This window comes from Cynocephalus volans, chromosome 15 (genome assembly GCF_027409185.1).
Source record: "Cynocephalus volans isolate mCynVol1 chromosome 15, mCynVol1.pri, whole genome shotgun sequence".
Lineage (NCBI taxonomy): Eukaryota > Metazoa > Chordata > Mammalia > Dermoptera > Cynocephalidae > Cynocephalus > Cynocephalus volans.
Window position 1 is genome coordinate 87,604,510 of NC_084474.1, and position 25,627 is coordinate 87,630,136.

Consider the following 25,627-nt stretch of genomic DNA (forward strand, 5'->3'; position numbering starts at 1 on the left):
CAGGAAGACAAAATGAGAAAAGAAAATACTCATTTTTGACTCTGATAAAAACAATTATCTGCATACACAAAATAATAAATTTAGGATACAATAACAAAAGCCAGATTTTATTATTTTTACATTTATACTGAAAGAAAGAATTGCTATGATAGAAAGGACAATGGCTTTAAAGCCAGAGAGGCCCAGGTTAAATCTCAACTTGGTCCCTAAATGGGTCATAGCTGGGTGACCTTGGGGTTGCTGGAATTAAATAGGAAATGCAGATAAGGTACCTCCTCAGCAGCCAGAACACAGTAGGCACTCAGGAAACCACAACACTGAGGCAGTCCAGTTCCCACCTACTATGTTCCCTCACCCATGCAGCTGACCAGCTGAAAATCTTCTCCCATGCTGCTGGCTCCCCTGATGTTCTCCAGGGCCCAGGGAGACTCTTCACATTGCCTTGCTGTCACAGGAGACCTCCCGGCCACATGCTCTCTATCAATGCTGAACAAATACCTCATACCTCCTCCCCTTTGCTCACTCTCACTGCTAATCTTGCTTGCTATTCCACTTGAAGTGGCCAGAAGCCAGCTTCCTCCACCACACCCGCCAGCCTGCCTGCCTCTTTGCCCCACTCCCTTGCCCATGGTGACACCCAGGTGTAGAGGCAGTGGTCTGCCCCAGAGCATGGGTGTTTTATCACTCACATCACTTAAAAATGCTGACTCATGGAAATAATAAAAAGCAGACTAACATCTGATCAGTGTGATTATGCCTTCTAAATTCTCTAAAGACGATGCGCCCCTTGTTGCCTGCCCCCATGGCAGACTACTCCCACAGCCCTCCCCTTGGCAGGCCACAGACAAAAAGCATACAGCAGCTTGTGTGTGCAGAACTGAGCCCCTCCCATGCCCTCAGTGACACTGTTTCAGCCGTGTTTGCTTCTTTCTCCAGATCATCAATTCTTCCCTCTCTCCTGGATCCTTCCCACTGGCCTGCAAACATGCTCTTATTTCTCCCATCTTAAAACAAAAACTTCTCTTGATCCCCACCCCATTTTTCTCCTTTCTACAACACAACTCCTCTACCAGAAAGGGGAGATGAGAAAGGCAATAGGCCAACGTGGCATTGGTCGGGTAGAGAGAGTGCCCCTGCAAGGCTCTGCAGTCCCAGGAGCGCCCCTCTCTGGAGACACAGAAAAGGCTTCACCATGAACAAGCAGGGAAATTAATGACCTAGGAGAATTCTTTCCTACTAAACAACACACGAAATCGAAATTTAACAAAGCAGAACATTGCTTCGTCAGTGAAAATCTCTCCTGAATACTATCAATCAATGTTTTCTTTTTTTCCAAGAAATGTTTTACTCCTAAGGAACCCAAAATGCCTCCCAAACAAGAAGAGATTACAGTAATACTTTTTTCTCTATGTGAGGCCACTTGTTTTCAATGTGCTTCCTGCTGATCCTATAATAATCCTACTATTTAGGCAAAAGGGGTTTGTAATCCCCAGTCCACAGGTAAAGAACCTGCTTGAGTACAGGGGCAGGAAGTAGAGGCCAGACTCAAGGTATGTTTGGCTACAGAACATGTCATACCTGTTCATTTCAGCAGCTGTTAAGCAGTGACCACAGGTGGGCCCCACCCCAGGCACAGAGATCAATCAGGCATGAGGCCACAGAGTCACACAAAATAGCTCAGATCAGGGCCATGAGTTTTAGAAAGCAGGCTACTCTCATCAGGCTTGGGAAAGGTTTGCACTAGAGTGCAAGAAAGGGTCCCTTGGCCAGCTGGATGACAGTGGCCACCACCAAGCCCTTACTATGCTGGAACAAATGACTTTTTTTTCTTTATTTTTATTTTTTTTTTAATTTATTTATTGAATCAAAATCGGTTATACATATTTTGGGTGTTGAACATTGAGATATGTTGATCAAATCAATATTACTAGCACATGCATTGTTACAAATCGTAATTATTCTTTATGCCCCTTGTCCAATCTCTCCCCTTCCCCCATTCCCTCCCCCTGTTCCCTCTAATTACCCTAGATTTCTTCTCTCCTTCTGAAATAATAATGGTTACTCTGTTGATTTGTTGCCTAGATGATCTGTCCAATGCTGAGAGATGTGATCCGGTCCCCCAATATTATCATAGAGCAGATGCTTCTTCTGTCACTCTGAAATGGGCTTTGTGGAAAGAGACATCCTCTTCTTTTCTTTGACTCTGCTGGTGACTCTCCTTATGTGAACGCACTCCAGTGGTTGGTGGACCATTTGCATGGTGCTTGTGGTGTCTAGTCGCTTTTGCGGCAGCCATGATTATTGTGGAGGCTGCAGTGGGCCACCTAAATGGAGCTGCTGTTTCTGGTATGCTCCTTGGCACTGGTGGTATGCCTGGTTGTGGGGTGTGTCTGGTCCCCTTCTCCATGTGTCTGGTCCCTGGGCAGTCCCCAAGTCGCTGGTGCCATGTGCCAGGTTGTGGGAGGTGTGTCCAGTCCCCTTCTCCATGCCTTGGGTCACCAGGTGAGACCCAAGGAGCTGACTTGGTGTGCCTGGCTGAGGGAGGGCGGTCTAGTCCCCTTCTCCATGCCCTAGGTCTCTGGGTGGGCCCCGAGGCACTAACATGGCATGCCTGGTTGTTGGAGGAGGATCCAGTCCCCATCCGCATGCCCCAGGTGGACCCTGAGGCACTGGCATGGTGTGCCTGGTTGTGGGAGGGAGGTCCGGTCCCCTTCTCCATGACCCGCATCCCTGGGTGGGCCCCAAGGCACTGGCATGGTGTGCCTGATTATGGGAGAGAGGTCCGGTCCCCATCCCCATGCTTCAGGACCCTGGGCAGGCCCCAAGGTGCTGGCATGGTGTGCCTGGTTGTGGGAGAGAGGTCCGGTCCCCTTCTCCATGCCTTGGGTCCCCAGGTGGGCCCCAAGGCGGTGGCATGGTGTGCCTGGTTGTAGGAGACAGGTCCGGTCCCCTTCTCCATGCCCTGAGTTCCTGGGCAGGCCCCAAGGTGCTGGCATGGTGTGCCTGGTTGTGGGAGGAGGGTCTGGTCCCTGGCTCCATACCTTGGGTCACTGGGAAGGGCCCAAGGTGCTGGGTAGGTGTGCCTCGTTGTAGGAGAGAGGTCGGGTCCCCTTCTCTATACCTCAGGTCCCCAGGCGGGAACAAATGACTTTTACTGGCTAAACAGCTTCCAAGCCTTCCAGCAAAAGGCCAGCGTCTATATTTAAAATACAAAATAGTAAGAGGCCTAGACAGCAGAGGGGCACATGCACTCAGGGAGCATGTAAGAAGGCCAGTGAGGATACAGATGAGTGTCCCAGGCTTCCACACCTCCCAGGCTTGTGGGAAGCCTCCCATCAGTGATTCACCCACAAAGGCCTGCTCATAGTACGTCTGGGATGACTTATCCCTACAACATGCACGAGGGCAGTAGAGTCTGGTATTATCATGAACAAACAGCCATCAGCAAAAGGGCCAGAAGCTTCAGAGACACTCGCTTGTCACTTATGACCGTGGGTCTACTTCCTGAGATCCTACCTTCATGATTATCCAAAGTGTATTCATCAAGATACACAACACAGAGGTATTTCTAATAACAAGTTTCCAGAAAAAAGCTGAGTGCTCAGCAATGGGCAAATTGGGACATATCCACAAAATGAATTACGACACAGCCACTGAAAATCCCACCTTCAAAATCTTAAATGCCATAGGAAAATGCACATAATGAATGCTAAATTTTAAAGAATGGCATACACAATTATTTGGTATGAACATAATTTTGTTATTAATGGATAGACATTATTTATAGATGGGTGGATGGAAGAATAGCCAGCCACACTGAAAGAAAAATACAACAAAATCTTGATGGGGAAACTCTTTTTTGATCATTGTTATATTTTCCACAATGAGACTACATAACTTTTCAAAATTAGAAAGATGCTAGAGCCTCTGAAAAGACAAACAGCAGGTGTGATACAGTCCCAGAGGACCAGCCTAAGCTGCTCAGGCAAGGACAGCATCTTGCTCAGGTGCAGCCCCCAGCCTGGCATGTGATGGTGCTCAGCAAACGTGTGAGCCAAAACACACACTGCAAATAAAAAAGACAGAGTGCAGGGAAAGGAGAAATCCTTCGCTGAGGTGCCTGGAAGGTTCTGGGAAGAGGCAATTGAACAGATCTTTAGGGCAGTCAGGCCTCAAATCGGCAGTCACAGGAAGGGCTCTCAGCCTCCAGATGCACCAGAAGCACCAGGCATGGGCTCCAGCCCACCCCCCACCAACAGGATCTCTTTCAATCCCCCCACCTCTCCACAGGCCAGGCTCATTATCTGGGGATATCTACAGGTGCAGAACTGAGGTTCAGAGAGGCTGATCTTCCCTACGCCAAACAGCCGGGGAAGTGCAGGGTCAAGGCAGAACCCAGATTTCCCTGACCCAGGCCCAGGGTCAGCACTGGTTAGGAACTGTAGGGAAAATATAGGAAAATGGTCAGGGCCCCTCAGATGTTCAGAATCTTGCCGAGCATTTAATATAAAGAGGCACATGTGCCCAAGGTGTTCATTGGCTATTGTCTGATGTAACTGCATATGTGTACCCAGGTGTCCCACGTTATGGACTTAAGTATAAAGGACTACTGACTCTGATCCATGGCTCCCCACCCCCAGGATGCCCCCCCGGGGGGGTCACAGGGAAGCCATTACTGCTTCTAGAGGCTGTTGCCTGCACGCTGTTGCTGCCAGTGTCCCCAGGATGCGCCAAGAGGACACCACTGCTGCTTCTGCTGCTACTGCTGAGGACTGAGCTCGTGTTGTCTGCCAATGACTCCTGGGATCTTTCCCAATTACCTAGCATGGACCTGCGTGTGAGGGGTCTGGTGACCTAATCTGGCATGTGAGGGGTCTGTGACCCCGTCTGGACAATGGGTTTGAAGGGTCTGTGAGCCCTAGCTCTGACAATACAAATGCAAACTTAGTATAACTAAAATAATGAAACATTTTGGCTTTAGTTATGAAATGCCTAGCTTTACAGGAACACACAACCCCACAAAGCCAAAAGGACCACAAACCAGCCCCCAACCCCACCACCAGCCTTGCAAGCAGGTGAGCTCAGTTTTGCTACTAACAATGCAATCCTATATTTAAAAACAGCCTGTCCCAGAAGCTCAGAGTGGAGTGCGAGGTGCACCCTCTTGAACACAATCTGTGCATATCTCTCAGGCCTCCAGTGCACAGACTATGTACTCTTAGATGTCCTTAAAGTGGTGTGTGAACAGCAAAATGCTAAGGCACACAAAGAGAGGGCCATATCAGGCTGCATGACCCAAATATTAAGAATTGTTAATATGACAAAATAACAATAAAGGAGGCACTTTCGTTTTTTATACTGGACTCATATGAAAAAATGTATCTCGTACCCTGAAATATAATCATAATTATGTTGTCAGCTAATTCTGATGAAGATGCTACAATTTGGGTGCATTTTTAGGTCCAATTACTGTGCACTCATCACTAACAAAAGAATTCAAAGGGAAAATGACGTATTCAGCACAAGGAAAATCACAGAAGTTTGGGGTTTGAGCATTCCATTCCTATAAATTATTTGCCAGTTTTTAACCAGCTACTCTGTACTATTAAAAAGGAAAGCCTTAAAACAACTGTATAAATATGTCCTCATCTCTGACCTCTGATTTGCAAACATTCCCAGCCAGGAATACCCAGGTCCTGTCTGCAACCTCTGACCTCCCTGCCTGCTCTGGGGACCTGGGGATGAACGAGGACTTCTGGCCCCACTCCTCCCAGAAGGTGGCTATGAACTGGAATATAGGTTCCTAGATCCCAGGAGGGTAAGTGGGCCCCCTTGACTCAGGAAGGGTCCTTGGGAGTTGACAGGGCTCAGCTGTAGGTGATTGGTGCTTTGCCCACGGGCAGCAGAGTGGTCCACTTGAGCTGGCCTGCTTTGAGCAACCCCACCCCAAATCTGAGGCCCTTGATCCGGGCAAGAAGGGTCAGGCCAAACTTGAGCTAAAGTCACCTGTTCCATTTTGTTAGGATGAAATTATATTTACTTTCTTGAATGTTATAACACTATTATTTTAATAAATCGTAAATATTTAAATGTAAAAAAAATAATAATAAAGTCACCCACTCCAGCCAACTCAAAGGATGCTCCGGCAGCTAGCTCAAAAAGCAGGGCATACTCTTCCTCTACCACGTCCTTTGAAAGGCCATCTGCTACAAGTCTTAGGGGTGAGATGACTGGAAAAGATGGGGGTTGGGCATTTTGGGGCCTCCCAGCCTTTATATCAGCTTTTATTATTATATCATTATCATTTACTGTATACAAGTTTCAGTATGACACGCTCATTGTAAAAGAGTCAAATAGTACAGAAGTAGATGGACTACATACAGCCCCCTCATCATCCCCTCGGAGCATGAGAGCATCCCTGAGCACAGTGTGGTGTGTGTCCTTCCAGAACTTTCACTGCTCATCAGAGACAGATACATAGACACAGAGAGAGACGGGGGAGGAGGTAATACAACCATAATAGCATAATAGAAAACTCCCGCAAACCCCTCCACTCCGGGGTCCCCCGGTGCCCTGCCCCTCCACCCTCACTGTGCCTCCTCTGGAGCCCTGCTCCTAGGTGGGGCTCACCACAGAAGATGGGCAGAGGAGGCATCTGGTGTCACTGGCATGGAGGGCCTCAGCAGCCTCAAATAAAAACTCAAAATACAATTTCTTATAGATACAATGTTAGAAACAGTGTCAATATGCAAGAGATTGCATGGAGACTGCCCAGGACTGGGCATCAGTATTCGTAGACTCTGACTGGCTGCATATCTGTGGGCAAGTCCCTGAATCTTCCATACTCACAACAGAAAGAGCTGCAGGTGGGGGAGCCTAGGAGAAAAGTCCCTGTGATCCCTTCCAGCCTATTACTAAAGACCCAGCAGTGACAGAAATTAGCAGTTCACATTCACTGGAGGGAGACAGGTCCTTGGGTCTGGGGAAGGGGAAATGCCATGTGTGACCTGGTTTCTACACCCCAAATTTTCAGACCAAGTTTTCCTAGGGTAGAGCTTGCCTGTCTACAAGGGGCCATATCCAGACAACCCAAGACCGGGAAGGGGCCAGGAGACAGCCATCTGCACCTGTCAAAGCCAAGGACTCCCAGCCACACCCTGAAACATTTTTATCCAAATGAAAGCTAAGGTGAAAACCAAAAACTAAGGGCAGGCTGGAGCTAAGAAAAGACAGAGCAGAAAGGCAGCCCAAGGGACAGGTCATAGACATCAAGACCCTAGAGGTGGGCAGGCAACTGACAGCAAGGGCAGGAGCCACGGGAATTGGGCCACGGGGGTTTGGGGACACGGCAGCCTGCACAAAAGCTCACCACAGCCTCAGGCCACCCAACGCACACATACGTGTTTCAGATGCTGTGGCAAAACACTTCAGAAAGATGGAGTAGACAGTTTTACTCTGCCCACTAAGTACAGCTAAACGACCTGGACATTTTAGATAAAACAAACATAAGAAGACTAAAAGTTGGAGGGAAGAAGACAGAGCCGCTGACAACCTCAGGAGCTGAGGTACAAGGTGCTGAAGTGGCCTGGCTTTTCACTTTGCTCCTGGCACCCAGACAGGGAGCTGAAGAAGCCAGCAATCTGGAAACACCAATAGGCACAAGCAAAACCAGCTCCAAAAAATGCCTACTGTCTCTAGCCAAAGGACCAGAAAGGGGCAGCCTGGCAAGAAAGCAATCTCTTAGACAACATCCACCTTACAAATAGCCAAACACCTAGAAAGCACTGCAGCTCCATCTCCACCCTGCTAGCAAAGGACAAGTGGGAAGTCAGAACTCCCACCCCCTACTCCCAGCTGGGCTGGTGTCAGCAAGGCCTAAAGGAGAACCAGCACTTTCACCTGCATCCAGCAATAATGAAACCACGACCTCCTCACTGAAGTGTCACTGGAGGCCACATAGGGGGTTATACTGAGGCATCCCTGCCCCTCCTAACCAGGCTTGACATCAGCAGCAGAGACCTAGCACGAAGTCTGAACTCCCACCCCCACCCAGCAGTAATGAGGCCCACCTTCCCCCAGGTGTCAACAGAGGCCAAGTGGGGAGCCTGGACTTCCACCCCCACTGGCAGTAAGGAGGCAGAATCCCCTTCCCCAAACCAGAACACTGTCAGAGAGAGCCAGCTAAAAAGAGAAGATGTAAATGAGATCCAGACTACATCATAATACTTAAACATCCAGGACCCAATCAAAAACTGTTCATGATTTCCCAAGAACGAGGAAAATCTTAATTGGAATGAGAAAAGATAATCAACAGACACCCACACTGGATGACACAGATGTCTGGATTATCTGACAAGGATTTAAAACAGCCATCATAAAAATGCTCTAATGAGCAAGTACAAGCATGCCTGTAACAAATGAAAAAACAGAAAGTCTCAACAAAGAAATAGAAGACATAAAGAAAAACCAAATAAAAATTATAGAACAGAAAAATATAGTAACAACAAAAAACTTCAATGGATGGGCTCAAAGCAAAATCGAAAGAACAAAAGAATCAGTGACACTGAAGACAGAACAATGGAAAGCATGCAATTTGAATAATTTTAAAAAATACACTGAGAAAAAAATGAACAGAGCTTCAGGAACCAGTGCGACTATAAAAGATCTAACATTTGTGTCATCAGAGTCCCAGGAGAGGAGAAAGACAATGGGACTGGAAAAGTACTCAAAGAGATAATGGCTGAAATTTTCTCAAATTTGGCAGAAGACATAAACCCACAAATTCAGGAAGCTAAACAAACCCCAAACAGGATAAACCCAAAGAAATTCATGCCAAAATACATGCTACGATTTGAATGTCCCCACCAAAACTCATGTTAAAATTTTATTTTTTTGTGACAATATTAAGAAATGGGCTCTACCCTCATAAATGGTTTAATGCCATTATCTCAGAAGGGAGTTAGTTGTCACTGGAGTGAGCTCCTGATAAAAGGATGAGTTCAGCCCCCATTTTCTCTCCATCTCGCAAGCCCATTAGCCCTCTGCTTTCTGTCTTGGGACAACCCTCGCCAGATGCTGGTGCCATGCTCTTGGACTTCCCAGCCTCCAGAACTGTGAGCCACATAAACACTTCTGTTTAATATAAATTACCCCATCTCAAGCATTCAGTTATAGCAGCAAAAAACAGACTAAGACAACACATCATAATCAAACTTCTAAAAACTAAAGACAAAGAAAAAATCTAAAAGCATAAAAAAACAATTTCCTATAAGAAAAAATTACTTGAATGACAGCAGATTTTCATTAGACATAATAGAAGACAGAAGGAAATGGCACAACATTTTTCAAGTGCTGAAAGAAAAGAACTGTCAATCCTGAAATCCATATCCAGTGAAAATGTCCTTCAGGAATGAAGGAGAAATTGAGACATTCTCAGAGGAAGGAAAACTAGAGAATTTGTCACCAGCAGACATAACCCAGAAGAAAGTTCTACAGGAAGTTGTCTAAACAGAAAGGAAATGATAAAACAATGAATCTTGGAATATCAAAAAAGAAGAAAGAAAAGAAAGTATAAAAATAAGAGTAAATACAACAGATTTTGCTCAAATGTTGGACAGCTGAAGCATAAAGTGTAACTCTGTATGATGTGGTTCTCAATGCACGTAATAAACATTTACAACAATTATACAAATACAGGAGGGGAAAGGGACATGACGGACGGGAAGGTTTCCACACTTCACTCAAAATGGCCAAATGTCAACAAACAGTTCTGTATCTTAACTGCAGGGTAATTACACAAATCTACACATGACAAAATGGATTTGAACTAAACACACATATTATACCAACATCAATTTCTTGGTTTTGATGTTGCATAATAGTTGTGTAATATATAACTACTGGGCTGGGATGATGAAAAAATTCTGAAGATAAATGGTGGTGACGGATGCATAACAATGTAAATGTACCTAATGCCACTGAACTGTACACTTCAAAATGGTTAAAACATAAATTTTATCTTATGTATATTTTGTCAAAAAGAAAAACAAAGTATAATCACTGGGGTAAACTGGGTAAAGGAAACATGTAGCTTCTCTGTATTATCTTTGCAACTTCCTGTGAATTTACAATTATCTCAAAATATAAAGCAAAAAAAAAAAAAAAAAAAAAAACGTGTCAAACAAAACCAGTCTGGATCCTCTGGAAAGGGCACTAGATTTGAGAAGAATCGTGAATACTGCTAGATGGCTTATCCGTGAGCCCATCCAATCCCAACCAACCTACAAGGTACATGAGGCTCATGAAGATGGAATGAGACAGCTCAAAGAGGCACAGCCCAGATGATATCTGGGTCCACATGCCTGTCTCCTGGCGCTGCTGGGGAGGTTAAGGGTCTGAAAGGCTGGCTGTGCAGCCCGCACCTCTGTCCAGCACCCTCCCCACCACCTCCTGTCATGGCTGTAGCCAGAACCCGACACCATCTTCCCCTAGCAATGATGCTGCTAGGGACACAGTAGGCACTCAATAAGTGTTAAGGGAGCTGATGATTACAAAATGCTTAAACACTTATCAATAACCACAAGAAGACAAAATGCTACATTACTAGACTATTACACTATTTAAAAACTGTAGTTTAAAAATCTCTTACCTCTTCTCCTTGATTAGTATAAATCATCTTCCCTGTTCCTGTTTTGTAACTGTGTTTCACTCAGATTTATTAACTTTGAAAAGAGTTCAATAGCCAAAGCTAAGATCCTATTAAATTATCTCTCTTATGAGAAGAGGAGTAGGGTGGCAAATTCCTCCTGAGTTCTATTTTTGTTTTCTTGTTTTTCCACTTGCCCTTAAGTTATTCAATTCATTAGAGCCATCAACTTTCCAAAAGAAGTGGAAATATTTTAACAACACAAAGCCAGAATGCTATCACATCCAAAGTAATGAATAAAGTCTCATATTGTGCAGCTTGGGACAACTTAAAATACATTTTTCCTTTACATTCAAGGTAAGAGACTCAGGTCAGGACAAAACATTTCCTTCCATTTAGCTTATTTTGCAGAACTTTTAGCCAGCTGTGGATATACCATGTCATCATCATCATCATCATCACACTTAACTGAAAACTTCTGTAATCAAAAGAATGGGACTGAAAGAGGAAGAAGTAGAGGACGAGGAAGCTTAAACTAATTAAGCCCTCACCATGAACCAGAACCAACAGAGGCTCATGCTAGGCGTATTTAATCTTCACCACAGTCCAAGAAATAAGTTGTGTTACTGTATTTCCTCAAATGTAAGACATCTATTTTAAGAAGCAATGATATTTCACATACCACTAAAAAAAGATTACAATGCTGCCAAATGAACTAAGACACATTGGTTTCTTATCACACCAACTGTAAGGCACTTCCTGATTTTAGAGATGTTAAAATGTGAGCCCTTGAATCAATGAAATTCAGTAACATCTCCATATCCTGACAGGTCAGCACAAGTGCTGGGCAGGCTGGACGTGAACTCAGGAAAGCCTGACTCGCAACCCCAGCCTGAGCCCTCTAAGGCCCCATCTTCCCACTCTGCACCCCAACACCTCTGGGCTGACCTCTGTAACGGCACTTCAAACCCAGCTTTAAAGAGAGAGCTGGAGATAAATATTTCCTGAGTACCAGTCGCTTCCACACCTTATCACATTTAATCGTGACAAATAGGCTGCTGCTAGCCCATAAGGCACCTCTGGGAGAACTGAAGACATGCACCCCTTCCTTAAGACACTAGCACCCCCTGTCAGAAAGCAGCCATAATATATTGATTTGGTGGGAAAAGGCTCTTTACTACCACTTGTCAAAAACTTTTGTAATAAATATACAAATCTATTATGTGAAATGAGCCCCTCAGACGTGGCACCGCTGTGCAATGTACAACCCACACAGCTGTATACAATAGCCCTGCTGATAAGTCAGACATGAAGATATTATTATCCTGTGTTACAGATGAGACAGCTATAACCTGATTAAGAGGACCAAATGCAGGCCTATATAGTTCCAAAGCTACTTGGTCAGCTCACAAGGAGCTTAAAAATTAGGTAGGAAAGCAGGCTGTGGGTGCATCTATACAAGAATATACTAACCACATGCCACGGGGGAGTTTGTGGAGAAGGCAGAAATCCTCGTGGCTGAGGCACCAGGGCAAGGCTTATCAGGGGAGGGGCAGGTGAGCAGTGGTCTGGGAGGTGGAGAAACAGCACGAGGAGGACAAGAGGGCAGCCGAAGCGTCCAGCCAAAGGGGCAGGACTGAGCAGAGCCTGAACCCCTCGAAGAGCCTTGGGTGTAGAGGGGGGAGGACAGATGAAAGGCAGGGCAGGCAGGCACCAGCCCAGGAGAGCCAGGCTGCTCCTTAGAGAAGCCCCCCACAGACGGGCAGAAGACACTTGCCCAGGAATGGCAATGGGCTCCTGGCCTCCCTGGCACGACACCCATCCGAGAGGTCTGGAAACAGAGCAGGGCACACAGGAAGCCTGCTCTGTCCCATGGGGCAGCTACCTCCAAGATCTAGTCAATGGGGGCCCAAGTGCTGAATTTGTATTTGGTATCTCCTGAGTTTTAAACTCTGGCAACTAAATGAGATTTCACTGCAAAAAGGACCAAACAAAGTAAGTCTACAAGTTAGATCTGGCCTGAGGGCTGCCAATTGGCAATTTCTGATAAAAGGTTTTCCACTTGGGTGACTAAGGGAAAGCCATTAACTTGCAGGTGAAAAGCCAGGGAAACTGGACTGAAAAAAACAGAGAAAAGAGAGAGGCAGAGCAGAGAGAGAGGACCCAGCACTCTGTGCCGTCCGTCTAGCTCCCCAGCACTCCAGGACAGCATTAGGGTTAGGGGAGGCCAGCCACGGCAAGGCACAGCAACTCCCAGAGCCGGATGTTCTAGGAGTTTCCATATGTCAGCCCCAGGCAGGAGAAGCATCAAGACTTCATAGCCCAGAGTGACACCCTCAACCTGTCCGGACCAACCCAGCTGCAAAATAACGTTGACACTGCCTCCTGCCGCTCACACAGACCTTGCTATTTGTGACCACATTTGATTCCCCCTATCGTCCTGCGAAGCAGCCAAGTAGACGGTGCTACCATCACCATCACCTCCACCTTAAAGAAGAAAACCTGAGGCTCAGAGAAGTTAGTGAATCGCCAAGAAGCCCCCACCCAGATAAATAACACAGACAAAACCTAAGCAAGACCTTCGAAGTCGACCACCACATCTGCCAACCCTATGCTGGGAGACCACGTGTTATTTCCTGTTATACTTCCAGTGGTCACTGGAGGAATGCAAGATTTGGTATCTCCAACCCATAGCCAGTCATGGTTAGAGGGACATTTCAAATGATTAATTACAACTAAGAGTAGCTTTGCTAAAAAGGGGACTTTGCTCTCTGTGTTATAATTTACTACAGCAATCACTTCAGGGAGCAATAAGCTGGAAAACAAGAAAGTCCCAGATGTGGCTGATACCAGCTCACCCAGAACACACATTTAATAAGCAGGCCCACTGCACAGCTTGGCAACAGATCCAGAACAAGGGAACAGTGGCCTACCAGATAACAGGCAGACAGCATCTTAGCTAAACAACATTAGGAGTTACCACCAGGCAGAGAGCACAGACCTTCCCGCACAGGCAGGTGCCATACATATGCTAACAGCACCCTCTGGTGGCCGATCAGGGCAGTACAACCGACCAGGTCATAATAAAAACACAGCTAATATTTACTGATTACTAACTCTTGGCCACACACTGAGCTTTGCCCATCACCTCACTTAACCTTCACATTAAACCAGCATGGACGAGGCTGCTGTCTCCATTTTAAGAAGAGTAAACTGAGCCAGGGTTATACAGACGGTGGGTGCACAGCAGGAACACAACCCACCTCCCCTACAGCCCAGGACCCACTGGCCTTTCCTAAGCGGAGTTGCCACTTGCTAGTGCTGCTGCTGCTGAGCTGGGGGAGGCATGGGTTCATCCTGGCAGCCAGGGTGCACCTGGCCAAGCCTACCATGTGAATCAGATCTGTCTCTAACCACAGACTGTGCTCGTTGCAATCAGCCTCCACCTGGCCAGCTCTCAATCTGCCTAAACGTTATTTTCAAATCTTACGGAGCTTTCCCATTTACATCCATGTTCCTGTTTAACAGAAACGACACCAAGTAGAAGAAGTTTGACTCAGAGTCCAGGCAGCGTGCTTCCCCTGACGTGAAGTATAGGCAAAGCTCAACTACTCAGCACCATCTGCATCAGAACAGGTTCCCCGAGTGGGGGTCTGGGGCCAGGGTCTTCTGGGGTGCTGAGAGTTCTTGTCAAGTTACAGCAACAGCTACACTAATCGTATGGCTAGGCAATTCATAACTAGAAACAAAACATTTCATTATTTTAGTTATACTAAGTTTCCATTTGTATTGTCCGGGCTACGGTTCAGACCCTTCAAACCCATTGTACAGACTGGGTCACAAACCCCTCACATGCAGGTCCACACTAGGTAATTAGGAAAGATCCTGGGAGCCATTGGCAGATGACACGAGCTCAGTCCTCAGCTTCTTCAGCAGCAGTAGCAGCAGAAGCGGCAGTGGCCTCTCAGGGCATCCTGGGGACACTGGCACCAACAGCCTCCAGCAGCAGTAACAACCTCCCCGTGACCACACCCCCACCCCCAAGGGGGCAGAGGACGCCGTGGATCAAAGCCACTTGTCCTTTATACTTAAGTCCATAACCCAGGACACCTGGGTGCACATGCACAATTACATTAAACAATAACCAAGGAACACCTGGGAGCATGTGCCTATTTACATCAAATGCTCGGCAAGATTCTGAACATCTGAGGGGCCCTGACCATTTTCCTATATTTTCCCAACAGTTCTGCTTCCTGATCTGACACTGGCTACACAGTGAGTTCAGCTTGTGAACATTCATCAAGCTGTAAATCTCTCCTGTGCACACTTCTCTACATCTATGTTATACATCAATCTAAAAAAAAAATTAAACAGCAAATTTTAAAGGAAAAGATACAGGGAAAAAAGGGCATTCCAATTCATAAGTAAACTTCTCATTTAAAACAACACAGATCTGAACCCAACTTTGGCCCTAGTAGCTGTGTGATCCTGGGCACATGTACTTGGCCTCTCTGAGCTTTGGTTTCCTCATCTGTGCAGGGCTGTGGGGAGGACTGCAGCACATCACCAATACAACATGCCTTGCTCAGTGCCCGGAACCTCTGTGACACCATTCTACATGAAGCAGTAGGAAGAGGACCAGCCCAAGTCAGGAGCCCGGGTCTCCCAGCTCCAATGCGGTTCTCAAACCTCCAGTGTGAGACGGATTCTGCATATGTCTCTGAATCTCTGCAGGCCTCCTTTCCTCAGCTGAAAGAGGAGCAGCAGCCCAAATTAAAAGTGGCCTTGCAATGTTTGAAAGTGGAATCTGATCTTCAAATCTTAGCCAGAAGGTAATGTACAGTGAGACAGAGCTACCTGGAACAAAGCAAGGGTATGGAGAGAGACCACCAGCACCTACCTCCCCTACAGCCCTGAGGGGCACACATGAACCAACCCTCTCACCTCCCTCTCTTGCCCCCGCCACCATAAATAACCTCCAAGGTGCCTTCCCAACTCTGATGCTCAGTGAGTTGAAGTTCCAATAAATGCACACCCCTAATTTGTGGAATTTTTATCATGCATCTCATAAAATGCTGATAAACATGCCAACTTCTATAGCTCATCAAGTGAACGTGTTTATTAAATGCAAGGGAGAAATCCTATGGGTGTTTCTTTGCTGAAACTGGTTTAACAAAATGAGAAATGCTCAGTACCAGCTATAATTAATGATGGGCCAACGACTGCATTATAATTTTACGCATACACATTTCTTCCATGTTGAAACTTGGCATAAATTTTTTTTAAGTTATTTTTAAGCACTCTCAAAGTGAGAGCCCTGGGCAATGAAGTATATTCACATTTAATGACATAATCATAGCTGAAAAATGTGGCCCTTTCCTTAGGGAAGCTCCACAAATAATTTGATATAAACAGGAACAGTCCGCCCACCCCTAGTGCCCCCCCAGTGCAGACCCTGACAGCACAGCTCCCCATTTGCGAACTGACAAGGTGGTCCCAAAGTGCCACCTACCCATAACTCTCACACGATGCCTCTAAATACCCAAGCCTCTGTGATTATTTCCACATCAGAAATAAAAACAGTAAAACCCTCTCCATTTTACAGTGCATCTGAGAGGGGAACAGCAAGGCCCACAGCTGCCATTGTCACTGCCATGCCTCCGAGTTTCTAGTCTGTGTTTCTTGTTGCTTAGGTGTGTTTAGCTTCCTCTGTGTGCCTTGCACACCTCTCGTCTTACTAGTGAAGTAAGGGCTGCCTTCAAAGCAGCTTCAGCACCAGGCTCAGGGCAGAAAACCTCAGCTCAAACCCCACATCATCAGTAACTTTGGCATGACTGGAGCCACTTCTGCCTTCCTGACCTGCAGGGACTCAGCTCAAAAATGAAGATGACCACAGCTGCCCTGCTGAGATCATAAGGACCATCGAGGGAGTGTCAATGGGGGGGCGGTCATCATGTAGGGGAAAACTGCAGATGGCTAAATATGGTGCCAATGCTGAAGAGAACAGGGATTTTTAAATCCAAAAATGTCCAGCTGGTTAGCTAAAGCTACCTATTAGGTCCCTGGTTGCTTCTGCTGCCCTCTTACACACACACATAGACACATATATGCACACACGGAGACACACACAGGGCGCACACACACACGTACATACACACACTTCCTTTAGGGAAACAATGGACACAGGCAATTCAAAAGTTTCTGGAGGGACAGTCAACAATACAGCACCAATAATGACAGCCAATGGAAATCAGGGCTCGAATCCCAAGGAACTGAGAAGAGAAGGAGCTATAAGGAAGGGGAGAAGGAAGGTGGGGAAACAAGGGGAGAAAGATAGGAGCCGCGACTCACATTTCCCGTGTTTGAGACGTGGCAGGTGCTCGGAGGAGCTGTCAGGAGCCCTGGGCGAGGGAGGTGAGGCCCAGTCCACAGAAGAGGAAAGTGGACCCAGCTCTGCAAGGATAACTCACTCGGGGTCCCATCCCACAGCCCTCCTTCGACCTCCTCCCTCTCCATCAGGGGCCTGAAATTCTACCCACGGTTTCTCTCACACTGCACCCCCAATCCAGCAGAAGGAAGAGACCAGATAAAAGCTTGATGCTGCCTCAAGGAATCCAGAGATGCAAGAGGAGGGACGGTGGCCAGCGTCTCCTGTTTGCTAAGACCTGTCCAGCCATTGTTTCCTCACTCTGCTCCCTGGGGTCATTTTCAAGGTCAAGGCAGTTTATTCAAGTAAAGCACCAAGCACAGCGCCTGGCACATATACAGTAGAAGATGTAGCCTGCCCTTCTCCCACTTCTGCAGTCTATTAACATTATACCATGTGGGCAAGGGCTCAAACCAGAAGACAGCAAAGGCCTTGGAAATGCTCTGCTGCTACTCCGCCTCCTTCCCCTACTTGGGCAATGTTTTACTTCAACAAGTGTGTAATTAGCACCTACCTTTGGTAAAGTCTAGCGCGAGGAGCCATGAGACAGATAAAACAAATGAGTAGAGTTTCCAACTCTCAAGGTGACAATCCACTGGGTAAAACAGGCTTGTAAAGAACCACCTATAAGGCAAAGTAGAATTTGCTCAACAAATACTTTGTTCCTCTATTGTGCTAGGCTGTGTTACTGGAGATGGACCCTGCCCACAGGACACTTCCTAGAGTGGCAACAGACAGACATGTAGCTCTGCAGAAGCATGAGGGACACACACTGCAGCATGGACACATGAAACTACAGCTCGAGAGGCTCGATGCTTTGTCCGGGCCAGTGCTGTCCAACAGAAACATGACATGGCCACTGATGTCATCTTTAATTTTCTAATAGCCACATTAAAATAAAAAGAAACAAGTAAAATTAATTTTAACAATGTTTTCTTTAACACAGCATACCCCAAATAGTATCATTTAATTTGTAATCCATTTTTAAAAGAATGATGAGAAATTTTTTTTTGTACTAATTCTTCAAAATCCTTTGTGTTATTTTCCACTTACAGTGCATCACAATTTGGACTAGGCACAAATCCAACATTCACATTATTTCTAGAACACCAGTCAACTTTTCACTGCAGATCAGAGAAATGTGGTATGCAGATTCTACTCCCTGACCTCCAATGGGGTGGGAGAGTGCCTCCACTACCCCAAAATCTTTGGGGCTCACCAAGTTAGAGACTAGAATCCCTGTCTGCACTATTACTGGAGAGACAGATGACAGAGGAACACTTTCATTTACTGCCATTGCAGTTTAAAAGTTGGCTGTGGACTCTAGGTTCCTGGGGTCATAATCAAAAGAGATAAAATAAAATAGCCTGGGCAGGAACTAGAGGCAGATGTGGGAAACATGCACATTCAACTTCAAATTTTAAATGTCCACTTTATTATGAAAGCCTGAGATTAGTCTCAGTTATCAAGTATTCTGAATTTGAAAATTAATTCTAGGAGAAAAAACTGCCCTTTAATATTAAGGCACGTCTAAGGTCTTTTCAAATTCCAGATAAGAGCTTTAAATTTAAGGAAGAAGAGCCACTGGGAAAAGGAGAATTGTACAAACCCCTACTATCCACCCATCCCCAGCCTACCAAAATGATCTGGCCCATTTTTCTTGTTAACTAAAATATGAAATAAGTATTAGGTGTATTCTCCAAACACCTGAGTTTTTATTAGGAGAAAAAAGTACAAGTATTTTAACTTATGTTCACTGGCCTCATAATTCAATATTTAATGAATGCCAAATATCTGCCACATACTATGCTAGGCACAATTAGAAATGAGTAAAACACAGACCATCCCTTCAGGAACAAACAAGTAATACCATTTTGTTCATGAGAATTATTTTACACAACGGTCGTATTATCTGTGGCCTAATTTTATAGGCTGTTGCTGTTGAAAGGGACAGAGAAGTGCCTAAGTCCTGCCTTCTGACCAGTGTCTAAGCAGAGTCAGACAGGCCTACCTGACCCTCCCGTCTATGCAGAGGCATCACCACACTGGGCAGCTGCCACCTGTGTTTATACCACTGGAAACCTCAGAAAGTCAGGCCACTCCTCCTTGTCCCCCACCGGGCTCCAGCTAGTGCATCCTCAAGGTGACCCCGGCAAGTCCAGCCCCTCCCACAGGGAGCACTGTTAAGTATCTGAACAGGAATGTCAGTATCTGAACAAGATATCTGGTGGCCCCTAGGTATTCTCTCCTGCAGGCTAGGCTTCCCAGCCCTTCATTCACTCCTGAGATGTCCTGTGCTCTGGCAGGGCCCACACTGTGGTCATGGCCAGGAAGTCAGTCCCCACTACAGCCCCCACCTCTGCAGACCTGGTGTCTCTGAAGAGACCTGTAGCAGTTCCATTCACATGCATTTCCCTTAAGGGACAATAAAGGACAAAAGAGCACTCCAGCAGCAGGGAGCTACTTCTGGGCTGCAGACTTGTGATTCTGCAAGGTGGGGAGGACTGGCAGGCACCTGCACTCTGGTTAGCAAATTTTCATATTCATTCAGGAACCTCCTTCGTCAAGTCTCAGCTCCAACGGAGCTTTCTCAGAGAGATTTTTTTTAAACTCCCTTCGGTATAAATTAGGTCTCTATCCCTGCCTTTATGTACCTTATAGTATGACCACAATTTGTAATCATGTATTTAACAGTATGTTTATTTGTTTAGCCTCTGACTCCCCCAATAGATTGTAAGCTCCAAAAACATCAGTATCATTTAATTCAAAATACAGTTCAATGCTTAAAAATATCAGTGTTGAAATTATAAAAGATAGTTGCTAGAACATTTCCAGAGAGTTCACCTAGGAATCCCTGAGAATAATGTTAACCAAGTCACTCTTAACCCATGCTTCCTTGCAAAACAAAGAAGATAGTGTGCCGGGGAAGAACGATGGAGCCCAGGGTGGGACAGCCCCCCGTGCAACCCCCAGCAGAGAGAAAAGCATTTAACTTCTCTGACCCTCTGTACTCCTCATCTATAAAATCGGAATAAATGCAGCATCAGAATGGTGGTTTGAAGGAAAAGAAACCAGACCAAGACAAAGTGTCTGGAAGAAAGATTCTTAATGAAGGATAACATACTCCAGGTGTTAGCAGGGGCACCCACAGCCCCACTTCAATAGATAAGTCTTACTTCATACTTCAATTCCACGCCCTCCCCAGGACTCCTGCTCCTTCCTGGAAACTTACACCCTCAGGTTTCTGCCATCCCCTGTGTTTATGCCCACCCCTCACCCCCGCAAAAAAGAAGCAAAATTCTGTACTTTCACTGAAACACAAGAAATACACTCACCCCCAAAAGTCAGATACTCCAAGAAAGAAAGCCAGTAAAATGGACAAGTATGGGGGAAACCCTAAAGCAGAATACGAGCAGAAACACATGAACCACACCGTATTTTAAATGAATAACCATAACCTCCCTGAAACGGGAGGAGAGGGGAGGATGAATCCAGGGAACTTTGGAAGTCGGTGTTCGCACCTATGCCTCCGGCTGAAGAGAAAAAGAGCTCTAACTAAAAATTAAACTCTAGTTAGTAGTCTTCTTCTTCACAGAGACTGGGTTTGTGTTTCTGAAACTATTTTTACTATGTTCTAGGATTGAACAAAGAAGTAACTACACTGTTAATACCAAGAGCCAGTTTTCTCTCTGTCAGAGAAGGGAGTTACGAATATGGAAAGGAGGAAGCACAGCATAAACCCCGTCGGGTTGGATAGGAAAAATCTGTGTGAACTCGGTGGTTTTTAAGGTCGAAGTTGCAACAGGTAAGTTGTGTGGGGGGACACACATATGTGCTGTGCATGTGCACACAAACATCCATTTCCCAGCTGTGTGTACCGGGGGGGGCTGGGAAGCAGTGACACCCCAGGGACAATAGCTCACCTCGTACCCAGATATCAGTTTCTAAATACCATTCTTCACTAGAAAAAAACAGGTCTCTTTGTAGAAATAGTGAATTCCAGAGCCGGAACAGGGAAAGTACAAAATGAGCCCAGAACACCTTACACCAGGAAACATGGCAGTGCTCAAAAAAGAGGGGACACGTCAAAAGCACACAAAGGCCAGCGTTAAGGGGCTTCAACTGGCCAAATATGGGTAATTTTAGCATCAAATTAAATAATGTGAAAGGATTATAAACCACTGACTAAAATAAGAATTAATGAGTCCATTATAACATAAATAGATGAAGAAAGAGGGGAAGTTCTTGCTTACATAGAAAGAAAACTAGTAAAACAAAATGTTAACTATGTGAGGTGATGGGTGTGTTAATTAATTTGATTATAACCACAATATGTGTGTGTGTATATATCTCCAAACATCACATAAAATATACCTTGAATATATACAATTTTTATAATGTCAGTTATACTTCGATAAAGCTGGTGGAGGGAAAAGACAAGGAGCAAATGCAGATGAAATGATGGAATCGGAAACCCATCACTTACCATCACTTACCATCAGAATGATGACTGATTCTGGTAAGAATCATTAATGGATGCTAAAATTAGTGAGTGAAAAACGTTTGTGGACTGAGGAGAAGCAGGATAAAGACACAGTCCCAAAATATCTCCAGGGAAAGGACATCCCCTGCTCAGTATGTGGCATCATCACCAGTAATGGGAAAAATCAGGAAAGAGTGCCTCCTGGTATCACGCTCTGGGAATCCAGCATCGGGATTCTGTGGTATTCCCACCAAAAAATGCAGAATTTGAATCTAATCATGAAGAAACATAACACGAAGCCAAAGGGAGAGATGTTCTACAAAATAACCCACACTCTCCAAAACTAGCAATGTCATGAAACATAAAGACAGAGAAACTGCTCCAGATTAAAAGTAAAGAGACATGACAACTGACTGCAGTGCACAATTTCCCTTTGCTATAAAGGACATTATTGGGACAAGTGGTGAAATCTGAATAGTAGCACTGCATTATTTACTCATTTTAATAACTGTAATGGGGTTAGGTGGGAGAATGTCCTTGCTTTTAGGAAATAAACACTGAAAATACTTAGGGGTAGGTAAAGGGGCCTTAAGTCTGCAACCTTACCTCAAATGGTTCAGAGAAAGAGAGACAGAGACAAAGGTAGGGAAGGATAAAGCAATGTAGGACAATACTTAAACCTGGAGACTCTAGGTGAAGGGAATATGAGAATTTTTTGTACTACTCTTTCAGTTTTTCTGTAAGTGGAAAATTATGTTAACATAAAAGGTTAAGAGAACAAATTCTGTGGGTTCAATACACTTTGTTCAATACTTGAGCATCTCAAGGAGCAATCAACACAGAACATGCTACATTCGACCACCTCGCTGGTTCATCTACCTCTCTCCTTCCCATCGCTGGTTCTCCCACTGTGTCTCAAAGGGCTCCAGAAGCTCCAAATCCATGCTCTTCTATTTACAGAAACTGCAGCTCTCCCATGCTCCTGTGCTCCCTACCCACTTGAGTCTTCAAACCAACAAGTCTTCAAAGAATAAAAGGTTTCCATGTAACAGAAGCCTCTCACCCTGGAAGACATTTGGAGTATTAAATAGAAAAAAACAAGAAAGCCTATTACTATAGTTATTACTATAGTTAAAATTCCCTAAATGTTTCCCTGTTATACATTTCCAGTTTTAAAAAAAATGAAAGTTGAAAAATAAGTTCAAAAAGCCTTTCCATATTGAAAAAACACCTGAGAATGAAGTCACCTGAGAAAGGGAGGATTCTCAGGCCAACTGCAGCCTACAAGAAACAATATCAGCATGACAGTCCCGCTGCAAACAGATTTCATGGTTTCGGGGAGAAACCTGGGCAGGGAGAGCCAGGGAGAAGGTGGTCGGGGAAGAGAGAGCTGGACCTAAGTGGGGTCCAAGGCCTCCTTCCCGTCGCAGCCCCCCACTGGCATTTCATTCCAGCGCTGGGTCCAGGTCCCTCACATGGGCCACGTAAGGTCAGGGGAAGGGATCACATCCACGTCCCTCCCCATGGTGTGCCTGCACCTAGCACACGGTCTGGCACAAGAAGGCCTTCAAACTCAGATTCCAGGCATTCAGGATACTTGGCTTCTACGAGTATTTCCAGCTGGTCCCTGGCTGCATGGTCTTGGGCAAATCCCTTCACTTCCCTGGATTTGTCTCGGAAAGGCCAGAGCCGCTCAGCAGCCCCCGGGCCCTGGAACTCCGTATCTCTAGCTAATAACACGAAGGCACTTCTCAGTCGCTGGCCCCGCCCTGGTAGATGGAGAAGCAGCTGTGGCTGAGGTCGGCTCAGGAGGCCGCCCAGCCCAACGCCAGCTGCCGCTGGAAGGCAGGACAGATCCCAGTGCCTGCACCTGCAGGCAAGGAGCCAGAAGACCCCGCGATGTCTGAGTGGAAAATCAGGACATAAGGGAAAACTACCTCCTAAAATACCCTTTAAACAAATAAAAGGAGTGAGCAGGCCGCAGCCCGATGGCTATGGCTCCTCCACCAAGAGCAGAGCAGGAAGGGCATGCAGGGGCACCTCTTCTCCGTCTCACCTGCAGATGGAGGCCGCCCCTCTGTCTACTTCTTCCGAGACCCCCCCTCACTCTGCTAGGATGCCCCATCACACACATCACCTGGCCAGGTCACACCCATCCCACCCTTCACTAGAACCACCCCACCCCCAGCCCTGTCCTGGGGGCACCCAGGGTGGGCCTGGGGTGACAGGAGGCCCTCACTGGCCAGGGTGAGCATGCGACCCAAGGCCACCGATGCACTGTCTAACCACCAAGCCAAAGAGGTGTGGCCTGAGGTGACAAGCCCCACCCAACAGGGACACCCCCAAATCTCCCCAAACTGGCTCCAGGTAACACAGGTCCCAGAAGATCCCCCCCACAAAGCCCCCCATGACCGAGTGAGTTTGGGAAAACTTAAATGCTATATATCTCTCTTGGGCATATTAGAGAATCCGAGGTATCTCGGTCAGGAAACTGGTCCAGCAATATTTAACACACTCAGTGTGGGCAACAGACCCTATGTTATGTAGTCCCTCTCACCTGCCCAGACCACGCACCCAGCACAATTCTGGACACGCTGAGATAAGTAAGCCGCCAGGGCCGGTCAGGAACATACTGCAAGAGTTAACCAACTGACAGCAGCAGGAGAAGAAAGGGCACAGAGGAGGAAGAAGAGATGGAGAGGGCATCCCCAGGAGACAGCTGGAGGACCAGAGAGGGCCCGGGCCAGGACGGCAGAATACACAGACACTCTAGCAGGAGTGCTAAGGAATTCTTATTTAAAATATCAATAATAGTAGTAATAACAAAGGATGCCCTGTTTCCAGGAACGTTCCTTGCATCCAGGAATTCCAAACATTAAATTTCTCCCAAATCTCTCCTGCCCTAAGCTCCTCTTCCATGAACCACTCTGGCTGGAGCCTCCAACGGTCAACTCAACCATCAGTCAAACGCAGTGTGTACCAAACAGGACTCTTCTCCCACCCAACAGGACCAGTCTCCTGAGGACCACCAAGGATCTAGCACACGGCACCCTCCTGGCCACCCTATCACCTTTGACCCTATCCCAGGGCAGGAGCCAGAAAGAAGTCACCAAATCCCATCAGTGTTCTCACCTACCTGATGTCTTTCCATCCCTGCCTCTCAGTTCCTGCCACCAAAATTCTATTTCCAATTCATGCCCCTCTTGTGGGCATTTCTTACATGGTCTTCCAATTAGAGAGCAAAGACCTAGGAAAATTAAAAAGGAAAATTGCAGAATGTTTTTTCCTGATGGTCTGTTTTATTCTGAAAATTGAGAATAGTAGAAAGAAAGAGAGGAGAGAAGGAGACAGACATCAAAACAGCAGAATTGAAGCCTGGTATTCGAGGGCACCTTGTACTTCTGTGTCTGTGTACTTCTCCATGTACCCATAATCTTTCCCTAAATTCCAGTGATCTTCATCACTCCCCACATATATGGAACCAAGGATAAAATCTGGGATCCACACCCTGAGTGCAGGTCAAACCCAGCACAAGGGCAAACAACAAACTATAGCAGGAAAAGAGTTAAAAACCCCAAAGTATGAAATGCTTCCAAAACTCTAAGACCCAAACACAATCACAAAAGAGGAGATACAAAGAGAGGGAGGAGGGGGGGAGGTTTCGGTAATGGGCCACAATAGTCAACCACGTTGTATATTGACAAAATAAAATTTAAAAAAAAAAAAAAAAGAGATACAAAGATGCTAACCCGCAGCTGAGAGCTACCATCCCCACTCCTTTTTGATTAAGAGTTACCCTTCATTCCTTCCTCTCCCTAATAAGTCTTTCTCCTTTCCTCCGTCATTCAACTATTCTGATTGGGTAAGACAGCTTCCTTTTGATAACAAAATCCCACTTAGTCCTAACCAGTTTTGACCAGATCAGGGAGTTTGAGCACAAGTCTCAAGTTTGCCTGAAATTTCACCTTTTGACAACACAAGGCCAGCCCCCTTCATCTGAATGCTTATATCTCCACCCTCAAGAGAACATGGGTCTCATGTAACACACGACGCCACACTGTGCATATGTGCT

General features: G+C 46.0%; 1 protein-coding gene across 4 annotated transcripts in view; it reads right to left on the bottom strand.

Moving 5' to 3' along the window:
• The window catches only part of ZFAT (zinc finger and AT-hook domain containing), a 202,908-nt gene that overhangs the window by 165,548 nt on the left and 11,733 nt on the right, over window positions 1–25,627 (bottom strand). The window contains exon 1 of one of the 4 annotated variants that reach the window (XM_063079197.1): window positions 17,587–17,640. The exons of the other annotated variants lie outside the window; for them this stretch is intronic. The gene's annotated coding sequence lies outside the window, so the exon portion shown is untranslated. Of the gene's footprint in view, window positions 1–17,586; window positions 17,641–25,627 lie in introns of those variants that run through there. 4 annotated transcript variants of the gene reach the window in all.